Here is a 13,956-nt window from a genome sequence, read left to right on the forward strand (position 1 = left end):
ATATAGGAAGGGGAAAAACTTTCTAAACTTGAAAACTCATGGCTAGTATTAGACTTAATTAAGACTAGCTATGGTTCCTTTATGATCAAGAAGACAAGGAAGTCCAGTCTCACTGCCTCTATTCTATTGCCCTGGAGATTCTAGCTAGAGAAAGTAGGAAAAGGGTGTGGGGGTGGGAGTGTGGAAAGCATCCAGATTGGAAAAGAGGAAAACTGTCTCTATCCACAGAATGATCTTGTACACAAGAAATTCCTTCATGTCGCAGCAGTGTGTTCCTCACAGATGGCCATGTCTATAGCCTCCCATGTGCCTACAAGAGAACTGAATCTAACTCTACCTGACCAGGAGGCTCAAATTTCAACTGAGTGTATATACCATGACAAGGTTCAACCTTGGTGCTGAGAACAACATCTATTTGATGTTAAATATGGAAGACTTCAATGAGGAGTCCAAACATAATAGGATAGTTAATGTTTCTGAACCAAGGAAAACAAGAAATAATGGGATGCTATATAGCTACCTTTTTTTTCTCTATCATACTGGAAATTCATTTGGCATAATAAAAAACAAGTGCACTTTATAAATCCTCTTATCTCCTACATACTCACAAAACCCAAAGAAATCAATCTTCTCTCAGAGGAATCTGCTACACAGTAAGTGAAAACTGAAAAGACATGGATATATGCCTTGAATGAGCCCATTTTTCACTGAAGGCCAAGAATAACACTAAATGTGGAGGCAGATGATATTGTTTTTGATGGGTCCTCTCTTCCTGCTCACGTGCATAGATAGGTGAAGGTAATTCATTTAGAAAAAATAATGTATGTTACTTCTCTATTCTGTTCATAGTTCAGATCAAGTGGAGGATTTAATGATCATAAATTCTTAAATCATTCTACTATTGGGTTACCTCTCACAGTGTCCTACAGAAAGACCTCACTGGGGAGAATAGTCTTCTGGATTCATGAGCAAGAGTCCTTGTTCTCCTTGAAGGAGTTTGGGTTTTCAAAGATAGTTGCTGAGGAGGTGAAAGGAATGTTTACAGACACCAACTTTAGCCCTCTTCATTACCGCATTTCATCTCCTTTTTGATTTCCTGGCATTTAAAAAATGACATCAGTTTCTGAAGGAAAAACAAGAGCATGATTGGAATATCCACCAAAGTAGTGATTTGGGTCAGCTGCTGCACAGTAGTTATATTACTTGTTTTTCTGGATGAGAAGATGAATTTACTAGTCCTTATCCCAATAGGCATTGGATTAGCAACTGAACTAGGGAAAGTTGGTTTTCCTGGTTAATCAGCTTTGTCAACTGATGGAATATGTTTTTGCCTTTTTCTCTGTTACCTCAGCTTTGTGAATTAGAAGATAAAGTCAGTTTTAAGTCTACCTTAGAAGACCTTTATCTACAAAGCTTGCAATACACTAATTGACTATGTCTTAGCTTTTACCATCACCATGCCAACATCACACTGGCTGGCATGTTTTAGGGATCATGTAGTGTTTCCTGTTTACCTTTACCAAAGATGGCATTAACCTGTGGATAAAAGCAGCGTGAGAATATTTGAGAAGTTTTATGAGAAAAAACCCAAGTGGAAACCCCATACAAACTAAATGTTCTATCACTTTAGAGGAGCCGCTCTACAGTTGGCTGCCATCTGAACAAAGCTTAGATTCAGTACGTTTGGAAGCTTTGGTATAATTTTAGATTACCAAATCTCTTGAATGTTTCTCATAGGATCTCTTTATTTACCTTTATGCTGCATCTTGAAAGAAATGTTTGCACCTCCCCTTCACAACATTTAAACATCCGCCTGGGTCACTAAGGTACTGACTGTTTGAGGTCGCCCTTTTCATATGGCAGTTCTCTGCAGGAATGTCCAGTGTTGGGCTGTAGGCTGCATCCTACTACAGTGTTTCTCCAGAGCAGATACCTGGAGCACAGGTGGGGAGCACATCTATCTATCAGACACAGGAAGGACAATGCTGTTGTTTTTAATTATTCCTTATGTGAATTTCAAATGCCTATGTAAATTTATCCCATTTGGATTCCCTGGGATCAAATGCCTTTTTCCTTTTTATTTAAATTTTTAAATTGTTATACAGTTTATTGTATTAAAGTGATTTTCCATTTTAAAGTAAATTTCATCTGGATGTGAAAATGATGGATAAATTGGACTTGATTCAAATTATTTTTAACCTTTTGGTTTGTGTTTCAAAGGATCATAATGAAAGTGAAAAGACCACCCACACAAATGGAGAAAACATATGCTAATTGTATATCCTATAAGAGACTAGTATCTAGAATGTATTTAAAGAAAAAAACGTTTTAATTCAGTAATAAATAAAAAAATAATCCAATTAAAATGGGCAAAGGTTCTGAATATACATTTCTCTAAAGACAATGATAGATATAGAAATGGCAGGTGTCATCAGGGAAATATAAATCAAAACCACAGTGAGATCCCGCTTCAAATCTAGTAGGAAGACTAGAATAAAAAAAATCTAGTAGAAAGACTAGAATAAAAAAAATCAGTTAACAGCAAGAGAAATCAGAATCCATATGCATTACCGATTGGAATGCAAAGTGATGCTGTAGGGAAATAGTCTGGCAGTTCCTCAAACTTTTAAACTTAGAGTTACCATATGACCCAGTGGTTCCACTGCTAAATACATTCCCAAGGGAAATAACAATATATGCCCACACAGAAACTTGTACATGGATGTTTATAGCAGCATCACTCATAGTAGCTAAGAGGTGGAAACAGTCAAGATGTCAATCAAAGGATAAATGGAGAAACCAAATGTGATATAGCCTTACAATAGAAATCTATATTGCCACTAACAACGCACTGAAACATTTTACAGGGATGAACATTCAACAGGGATGAACCTTGAAACAGTTGACTGAAGTCAGTCTCAGTTACAAAAGACCACTTACTACATGATTCCATTCATACGAAAAAGTAGGGGATAGAAAGTAGATTAGTGTTTGCTTATGGCTAGGTGGGAAGGAAAGAAGGAATAGTGGAGAAGAGATATCTAAAGGAAGCAGGTCTATTTTTTGAGGTGTCAAAATGTTCTAAAGTTGACTGAGTTGGTGGCCATGCATCTTTATGAATATACTAAGAATCCCATTGAACTGTACAGTTCAAGTGTGTGAATTATATGATGTGCAAATTATAATTCAATAGTTTGTTAAAAGTAATAATTATTGAAAAAGAGTTTGCTATATTTTATTGAGATACTTAAGTACTAGATTGAAACCATTAAAATTGTAGTCAATATAAATTCACATGATGAAAATTATGTGATTATATCTGGGTTTTAGGTCATGAATTCTTACAGTAGTGTGAATAATTGGTTGGAAGAAAGAGATGCTGGTGGTACAAAGATCCACTCGAAAGCTGTTACAAGTTAAGGAAAATATGTGTGTGTGTATATGTGTATGTGTGTGAACTAGAGTAGAAGTTATTTAAAGTGACATAAAGTGTTTAACAAAATAGCTATCCTGTATAGCACTGACTTGTTAGGGTCCATTAATGCTCAAATCAATTACTCTTCACAATAATCCTAGAAGGATGTCTATAGATAAAGAAACTAAGGAAGAGAGCTCAAATAATTGCTCAAGTATATGGTGCTAGAATGAACTGAACCAAACATCCAACCATTGATGTTGTGACCTTAGAATCTATGTTCTTTAGGATATTGAAACTTGGATGATTTACTGGTTCCATTCAGCAAACATTTACACAATGTCAAATATGTGAAAATCATTTAATTAAATGCTAAGATATAAAGTCAAATATGATGTCATTAACATCAATAACCTGCTTCATGGAAGACAATGATATGTACTATAAATCTATAATTAAGTGAGCTCTGATATCTACAGGGATGTATGCTAAATGCTAAAGGAACAGACAAGAAGATTCAAATCCTATGAGAGAGGTGACAACATGAAAGAAAGAAAGAAAGAAAGAAAGAAAGAAAGAAAGAAAGAAAGAAAGAAAATGAAAGAAAGAAAAAGAGAAAGAAAGAAAGAAAGAAGAAGAAGAAGAAGAAGAAGAAGAAGAAGAAGAAGAAGAAGAAGAAGAAGAAGAAGAAAGAAAGAAAGAAAGAAAGAAAGAAAGAAAGAAAGAAAGAAAGAAAGAAAGAACATTTTGAGGGATCCCTGGGTGGCGCAGTGGTTTGGCGCCTGCCTTTGGCCCAGGGCGTGATCCTGGAGACCAGGGATCGAATCCCACGTCGGGCTCCCGGTGCATGGAGCCTGCTTCTCCCTCTGCCTGTGTCTCTGCCTCTCTCTCTCTCTCTCTGTGACTATCATAAATAAAATAAAATAAATTAAAAAAAAAAGAAAGAACATTTTGAGTCTATTTGGAATAATTATTTATCACTTAGATAACATGTAGCCAATTTTCCACAATTAGATTCTACAAATACTAGCTACATGCATACCTATGATTGGGTTCTTTTACTTACTTTCACTTTACATTCTTGCCTCTATATATTGATTTCTATGTTCTATGTTCTATTCCTATAATGCAACATTCTTGGCTGGGCTTTTTTGCTAAACTTACTATGATGCTTTTTAAATACCTATATCTAGATCTTCTATCTAGACTATGAAGTCATTTAATGCCTTATTTATCTTTCTGTCATACCATGAAGGGTAGTATCTGGCTTATGGTATTAATAAATATTTTTAATATTTAAATAATAGCATAAATGAACAAATAAATGGATGGATCAATGGATTATTTTGTCTAAACATCTACAAAATATACTGGTTTCTGCATAATTAAAATTGGTTATAGAAGGGAAGAGATGTTTTGTTTTTAATTTTTGCATTTAATGAATCAATTCACATGTTATCTATCTATCTATCTATCTATCTATCTATCTATCTATCATCTATATATCATCTATCTAGAAAGGAGAGAGAGACAGAGAGACAGAGAGAGAGAAAGAGAGAAAGAAGCAGTACATAGGGAATTCAATAGAAAATGAAAGTTAGAGCTATTAATTTTAGAGCATTTTCACAGAGTGAGAATTGAATCACCTCAAGAGAAGAAAACACAGTGCATAAGACATCAGCAATGTCTTTATTTAATTATTCCTGAACAAAGAATTTGAGAGATTTTGAAAAGGCTCAAAGAATTTGAAAAAGTCAAGTTATAATAGGTTCCACTAAGTTCTCTACTTTTTCTGAAAACTCTCAAAATCAACAATAGAAAGTATTGATGGTTAAAAGCTATCAATTAGGAACCACCTGAGTGGCTCAGTGGTTGAGTGTCTGCCTTTGGCCCAGGTCGTGACCCCAAGGGTTCTGGGATCAAATCCTACATTGGGCTCCCCACTGGGAGCTTGCTTCTCCCTCTGCCTATGTCTCTGCCTCTCTCTCTCTTTCTCTCTCTCTCAGTATCTCATGAATAAATAGTAAAATCTTTAAAAAGATTATCAATGCAAAAATATCAGGGAATTGGTGGTGGATTAAAGGATTCCAAAAGCAAATGCATTATGAAATTCCTATTACTTTGATTTAGTTGGAGATTGTATAATCACAAAAACTGTGTGAAGAACAGAAAGACCAGGCATTTAAGAGAGAAAAAGAGCTATTATAAGAAAGGCTGAAAGACAGAAGTTGATGATTAATCTCGAGATTTGACAGCCACAGTAGTTTTGAGCAATGTCAGGGTCTGAGGTGTGACACCTGAATGTGCCATCATTATTGTGGAGTTTAAGAATTTTGTAGCACCATAAATGAAAGGAAATAGATAATAAACATGGAGATATTTATGTCATCATCATAAGGCATAGAACTAGAGCAAGAAACTGAGTAAGAAATTCGAGAACTTGAATAAAATGGAAAAGGATCATGCGTCCTTTATGACCAACAAGTCAGACAGGAGTTTAACAAAATCAGATGTTATAACAATCTCTTGAACAACAAGTTCTCTTTAGTTTACTGTAATCTTCAGATAAGGAATAAGATTAAATTTCTCAATAATGGTAATATTTTATTCCCTTTACACTAACATGAATCTCCTTCCTCTGACAGAAACCTGCCTCTCAAGGGCTCTTAATGTCACTTGTCACTTAACAAAGTCTGTGTTACTGTGTTGGCTGAAAGTCATGTTCAATTTTCACAACCACTTTATTAATAATCAGAGTGTATCTCAAGAGACAAAATCCTCATACCTCATACCTACTTTTAGAAAAAAAAAAAGCTAATAGCTTTTACATCCATTGCAAAAGCAAGTCATTTAGGAGAGAAAAAGCTATCTGATTGTTTCAGCCAATTTAAATTAAATTGAAATGCCTTTTTATGAAACTCTATCTGAATGTGCTATGGAAGACGAGATGCTTTAGCATTGAGGATGGGGTTAGTTTGAAGAAATGCCAGCTCACTCTCTGATTTTCATCCATCAGTTAAATTTCTAAGTTCTTTTCTTGCCTTTTAAATCTGCAATCCTATGCGTCATAATTCTGCATGGTTCCCCCTTTTTTCTTCATTTTGTTAAAATAATTTGATGCTGATTATATCTGTAATAGAAAATATAGCTTCAGTACAATAAGTTCATTATATGAGACCCATATATGTGTTTTGTAACCGTTATATTTAGCTGCCATAAAAATGTTTATTTTGAGGTACCTTAAATAAATGTATAAAAAGTTTAGTTTCCTCCCAAATAATTGTACTCTATTTCTTTTTTAATCTAAAAATTATGACATACACTTTGGAATGTTCTGAAAAACAGGAGTCACATAAATTTTCCTTGAGGAGAGGGGTGAAAATTAATTGTGTTGCATTTTTGTTTATTTGCTTTAAAATACTGAGGAGTCTACTTGGCCATATTAGTTGTCATTTGAAATAACTCAGTCTTATAGACAGCATAAATTTAATGAAGATTACAATCATAATATTAACAGCTAAAATAACAACAGTGACTCACTAAACTATGTGCCAGAAATTATGCCAACCACTGTACATGCATAAGTCTAATTGAATACTCTCAGCAATCTGTCCTCTAGATATTACCCTACCTTACTATTCAGAACACTGAGCCCACTTCAGGAGAAGTGACAGATCTAGGATTTCACAAGTTAATTAGGAGACTCAAAATCCAAACTTGTCATGCTTCTGGCTTTATCATCTTGAAATATTCTAGAAGCTCAAATTTGAGTTGAACCATCTCATTTCTGTTATTTTTTTCTTCTACTTAGTTCACCACTCTGAGCATGTCCTTGAGTGACCACAAAAATACCACAAGCTTTGATTTGGGGGTTAAAAATAAATTTTAGCAAGTGAGTGAGTTCACAAATGGATAGTCCACAAATAGGGAGGATCAAACTGCGCTTTTATGACTTCATGTTTTCATCTGTCCCTCCTGGTTCATGAAGAACATCAAAAATCATCTGAGAAAGTATATTATTCCACTGATAAATTATATCTTTCACATAAAACAGAAATAGGGGTAAAATAAGTAGAATTGTTTTTCACCTATGAAAAAATTGAAAGGTTGGGCAGCCTAGGTGGCTCAGCCCTTTAGCGCTGCCTTCAGCCCAGGGCTGATCCTGGAGACCCAGGATTGAGTCCCACATCGGGCTCCTTGCATGGAGCCTGCTTCTCCCTCTGCTTATGTCTCTGCCTCTCTCTTTCTCTCTGTCTCTCATGAATAAATAAATAAAATCTTAAAAAGAAAACTAAAAGTAAATTTATGACAGGCACTGAGGGGGGCACTTGATGGGATGAGCACTGGGTGTTATTCTATATGTTGGCAAATTGAACTCCAATAAATAATAAATTTTTAAAAAATGTAAAAATAAAAAAAATAAAAGTAAATTTATGTAAGTGTTTTTTTATTTCAATTATATTCAATACTGGAAAAATTTTATTTTCAACTTTAGCCTGTTTTAGAAAGGGATATTACTGTTTATATCTATAACATTGTCTATTAATCATCATTGCTGTATAATAAATCATTGAAGGTTAGTGGCTTAAAAATTTTTTTTATCTTATGTAGTCTTTAAGTGGAGTAGCTTAGCTGGCTGGTTTTGGTGCAAAATTTTTAATGAGTCATCCAAAGATTTCACTGAGAGTGGAGTATTACCATCCACTTCCTCCTTGGCTATTCTAGTAGAAGACCTCAGTTTCTCCCCAAGACAGCCTCTGCCTAAGTCTGCTGAGAATAGTACTAACTTCAGTGAGTGATGACAGAGAGAGAGAGGGAGAGTTTCGTCTATTGGTCATGAAATCTTAGGCCCACATTAATGTTGAAGAATAACGTTCTAGGTTTAATGTATAATTGTGTATTAAATATATGCTATTAAGTATTATTACCTCCAGATAAAAATATAATTTTGATAGAGTCCATTGATATTTGCTGTATTACAGATAAATTAATAAGAACTGAATTATTTTTAAAATATTTTTAATCTTTCAAAGCACTTTTATAGATCACGTATAATAATCTTATGCAAAATAATTTATATTAAATCTTATTTTAATCAAAGCATTTTACTGGCACATTACATATTAGGCACTTTTTAAAAAAATCTCATTCATTTAATCTCATTCATCCATGCATGCATTCATTTGACAACTATTTATAGAGTGGCTACTCCCTGTTGGATATAGGGATGAGCACTCATGAATGAAAGAGACGAATGAAGGATGCCAGCCACTCTTATGTAATTTTCATTCTAGTGGAAAGATAATAAACATATTAATAAGTAAAATACATATTTTATTATGTATTAATATTACTTGGAGGAAACCAAAACTGAAGAGTAGAGAAGATACTGTTAGAAATGGTGAACTATATAAACTACAATTATTGACTATGACTTCAATGTCACTATGTAAGAAAATATAAGCAGAGAAATACTGAGGTGTAGACATACATGATATGAGACATATTTAAACACCAATGAGGGATCCCTGGGTGGCTCAGCAGTTTAGCGCCTGCCTTCAGCCCAGGGAGTGATCCTGGAGTCCGGGGATCCAATCCCGCATCCGGCTCCCTGCATGGAGGCTGCTTCTCCCTCTGCCTGAGTCTCTGCCTCTCTCTCTCTCTCTCTCTCTCTCTGTCTCTCATGAATAAATAATTTTTAAAAATCTTTTTTAAAAATCTTAAAAAAATGAACAGCAAAGGAGACTACTTGACTGGAACAGAGTGAGCAAGAGAGGGAATAGTAGGAAATAAAATCAGACTTGGATGTTCACTTTATAGTCTAAATCATAATAAGGATTTTTTTTTCTAGAATCAGAAGAGAATCACTGGAGAAAGAAAGAAGCACACACACACACAAATTATTAGTTACAAGTTTGTTAAAATAATTGCAAAATTCAATGAAAATGGCCTATGGTATTAGTAGTAATTAATTTATAGGCTCAATGTAATTTTCATTAAAGCCTCAACATGCTTTTGTAGAATTAGACAAAGTAACTCTCAAATATATTAGAAAGAAAAAAAAAGGAAAAGCTAGTGAAGTATCTGCTGAAGAATAGAAGTTCTTGTGATACCTAATATCAATAACGATTTTGAAAGTAAAGTGAATTAAAGCACTGAAGTAGTGCTGGGTGATTAAACCTAACAGAATAGGAAGTATAATTTTCAGATCAAGGAGGTTTGGGGTTATCTTTCATGAGAAAAATATTAATTTCATCCCTGGCTTTTAAAATATTTATACATTTTGGAGTGCTTGGGTGGCTCAATCAGCTAAGTAGCTGCTTTTGGCTCAGGTCATATTCTCTTGGCCTTGGGATCAAGCCCTGCATGGAGTCCGCTCATGTGACTCCCTGCTCAGCAGGGAGTCTGCTTCTCCCTCTCCTTGCTCTTAATCTCTCTCTCATTCTCTTTCAAGTCAATAAATAAAATCTCTAAAAAACATAAAATAAAGTAAAATATTTATACAGTTTAATGCACTGCTGCTGTGCTTTGCTACAAAATTAGAAGAAATGCAGTAAAATATATACACTAAATAAAATACATTATGATATTTTAAAATAAATTGGGACACATATCTGGGTTATCTCTCTAATATAATTTTCTTACTTCTATTTTGATATTTTTAATTGAATTGGAGCAAAAATAATAAATGAACAAACTTCCTGTTAAAAGATATATAAGTACTAGGTATGGAATGTACAACATGACGATGATAATTAACAGTGCTGTATGATATAAGGATAAATTGTTAAGAGAGTAAATCCTATTTCCCATCACAAGGAAATCTTCTTTCCTTTCCTTTCTTCTTTTCTTTTTACTGTGTCTTTATCAGAAGATGGATGTTAACTAAACCATTAAGGTAATCATTTCATATAGGTAAGTCAAATCATCAAGCATCAAATCATACCTTAAACATATGCAGTAATATATGTAAGTTATTTCTCAATAAAACTGGAAGAAAAAGATGAATTTGTATTTGGGAAACTAGTAGTTGCAACTAATCTGGATATACTATGTGATATTGTAATTTATAGTAAGTATATTCTTTTATGGTACTGAGATCTTAAAACTCTTGGAATTTCCTAATAGAGCTAAGAAGGTATCTTTTGTTATGTTTGTCTGGTTTGTTTCCTTATGTTGGAACTACCTAAAGCATGAGCTGTTTGCCAGGAGAGCCAACCTTGTGATTTGAGAGTTGGAATGTTCAGTCTCATCCCCACCCTCCATCTCCTGTAAGGGGAGAGAGGCTGGAAGTTGCATCAATTGCCAATGGCCAATGATTTATTCCATCATGTCTCCGTAATGAAGCCTTCTAGAAACCCAAAAGGACTAGGTTCAGAGAGCTTCAATGTTAGTGGACACACGTAGACACGGGAAGAATGGAGAGGGTGCAGCTCTCCATGTCTTTTTCTCATATGTTTCCCTATGCCTCTCCTCCATTTATGTGTTCCTGAATTATATCCTCTAAAAGGAATTATATCCAGTGATCTAGTAAGTAAAATGTTTCTTGAGTTCCATGAGCTGGCTCTAGCAAGGTAATGGAACTCAAGGGAGGGGTTCGTGGGAACCTTTGATTTATAGCCAGTCAGTCAGAATCAAGGTAATAACCTGGGCATAGAAGTGGCTTCTGAAGTGTGTTGGGCATGGGGATAGTTTGGTGGCACTGATCTTTTACCAGGAAACCCTGTTACCCACCTCCACAAATCAGATTTGTGTTCCAAATTGCTCAAATCCTTGAACCCTGGAATACGTCTTTCACTTTGATTATTGGGGAAAAACATCATTGAAAATTTGCTTTATTATGTTGCTTACCATTCTAAACAATACTTTTGCATTTCAGTATTCATTCTCTGTTCAAGTTGATATGCATTTATCTTAAAGGATATGAGCTTTTTCCTGATTTGGTGATAGCAGGAAGAGACAGAACTAATTAAGTATTTAAATGTATTGCAGTACATGTGTTTAATATTTAACAGGTACTATAGTTTGCTAATTTGAATCATATGTATAAATAAATACAGCAGTTTCCATTCTTCAGAGTTTTTAGTGTATGCCGGGAATGACCTTGTACCTATATGTCATCTCCTTTATTCTTAGAGATCATCATGGATATTTTGGCTTGTTAAATAAATGACAAGTTAAAAATGAAACTTATCGCTCATAAAATATCGTAAGTACTCATATGAGAGAATAGTGAATGATAATAAATTAACCATTTTCTTAATGTATTTTTATACTATAAAACTAGTAAGTAAATATCTGTGCACCTGCTGTTAGTAATTTGCAATTATCCATTGCTTGAAATTCTGCAGTATGCTCCATAAACCAAAAAGCAAAGCTTGCTATCAAAAGAGAACACAAAATAGAATGCAAGTTTTCACTTTCTTTGAGCAGCCAGATGGCTTAGAACTATTTTTCTGTGATTGAATATAAAAGAATTAGAACTGAGACAAATTGACCATTTCAGGTTTATAGCATATTTTTATGATTTTTAAACAATGAAAGGGAATGTATAAAATTATTAAATCCATGTATCATGTGGAAAACTTTAAATAATACACAACACATTTAAAATATGTTATTAGCAAACCTTATAAAACCTTTCTATTTGAACACACTTAGGCTGTAGAAAAACTCTGACAATTAATATGCTATTTTTGCAAATTATCTGCATATATATAGAAAGCCAAATGTTCAATTGCTCAAAAAATAGGCATTACAATATAAGAACTGAAAATGTTTGGCCAGAAAATGGCAATTTAAAAAACATAATTTGTGTAGAGGAGACAACAAGGGTGACTGGTTAATTGGCATCTGGTTTAATCTTATTATACTTTCTTTCCCTTTTCTGTCAAGTAGTGGCAATAATAGTAGCTATATTATATGCTTTGCATGAGAATGTAATTAAATAATCCATTTAAAATAAGGTTAACTCTAAGTTAACATTAAAAGTGCATAGAAAACATTAAATAAATATATGAAAGAAGAAGGAATAATTAAGGAATGCTCACTGATTTTCTTATTGATAATCTAAAGGATTTTGCATTTTCAGTAAGTATGTTTTGCATGAACTGTTTCATTTTATTTTCCAATGGGTGGATTGTCTGAACATATATATCAACGCATAGAGTGTTTTGAAGATCATCTGCTTAATATAAATGATATAAAAGTAATTGAATCTAGTGAATATAATAAAACTATTAATAAGGATATTACATCTTCACTCTCTACTGTTTTTAAATCTTTCTGTATATAGTAACAAAACTAGGCCAGAGCTGTTAACACCAATTATATGTAAATTGTTGTGGGGAAGAGGGTGGATATCAACACTGTAAAGATACAGTGACCACTCTTAAAAAGATTTTAATCCAACTGCACAGGAAAGACAGGTAGGCGATCTAGCAAGCTAATAATTTGTATGCCTGAGAAGATCAATCTAACATGCACTTACAACTATAACCCAAGCATAAAGATGATAGATGAAGATAGAGGATAGATGATAGGTAGGCAGGTAGGCAGGTAGGCAGGTAGGTAGGTAGATGATAGATAGATAGATAGATAGATAGATAGACAGACACACAGACTACACTCACAGCTTGGCACACTCCAACTTCTCAACAAAGACATTAATGATCTCTATCTTTCTAAATCACTGGAACAGGACGCCTGGGTGGCTCAGAGGTTGAGCATCTGCTTTAGGCTCAGGTTGTGATCCCAGGGTCCTTGGATTGAGTCCCAGGTCCTTGGATTGAGTCCCTCTGCCTATGTCTTTGTCTCTCTCTTTCTGTCTCCCATGAATAAATAAATAACATCTTTAAAAAAAAATTAAAAAAAATATCATTGGAAAGGTTTTTTTAGCACAGATTACTTTTGATCTTTGAAAAGTACTTTTCATGATTGTCCTTTCCCTAACTTTTTTTTTTTAATATTCTCTCTACTTGAATTCTATTCTTTGTGGCCTTCCTCCAAAATATCTAGCTTGTTCTTCCAAGGCTCAGTGATAGGGTCCCCATATCAAACTATCTTCTCTTCTTACTCTCTGCCTTTATGAAGCAAACTCATGTCCCAGTGTATTAATAACAACTGATATATCCGATGTTCAAAAACCTTCATCTCTGCCAAGACCTCTTTTCTGAATTCCAAAACCATATATATTCAGCTGCCTATTCTCCTTCTTCTCTTAGATCCTACAAAGGAAATTTACCATAAATGTGTCTGAAATGGAACAAGAGTTTTCCTTCTCTAATTAATAACACTTCAGAGTATACAATCTTGCCAAAAGAGCCATCTTACTCTGGCCTGGTCATAAAGGATTATTTCTGACTTCTCCATTTCAGGTTGTCAGCTATTCTCCTTTCATGATTCAGCTTATCCCATCACTGCTTTCCACACACTTTACCTCCGGGTCTCCCTAGAGCCCTTTTGGCCAGCCAGGTCATTGTCCCCAATACTCTGCTTTAACCATTCTTTTCAGACTCACAAACTTACATCTGCAGAGCCAT

At 34.3% G+C, this 13,956-nt stretch overlaps 1 pseudogene; it reads left to right on the forward strand.

The window, feature by feature from the left end:
* Nucleotides 1-331: 331 nt before the first annotated feature.
* On the forward strand, nucleotides 332-1,613 carry LOC112914583 (lipid scramblase CLPTM1L pseudogene; annotated as a pseudogene).
* Nucleotides 1,614-13,956: the final 12,343 nt, after the last annotated feature.

Source organism: Vulpes vulpes, chromosome 5 (genome assembly GCF_048418805.1).
Source record: "Vulpes vulpes isolate BD-2025 chromosome 5, VulVul3, whole genome shotgun sequence".
Classification (NCBI taxonomy): domain Eukaryota; kingdom Metazoa; phylum Chordata; class Mammalia; order Carnivora; family Canidae; genus Vulpes; species Vulpes vulpes.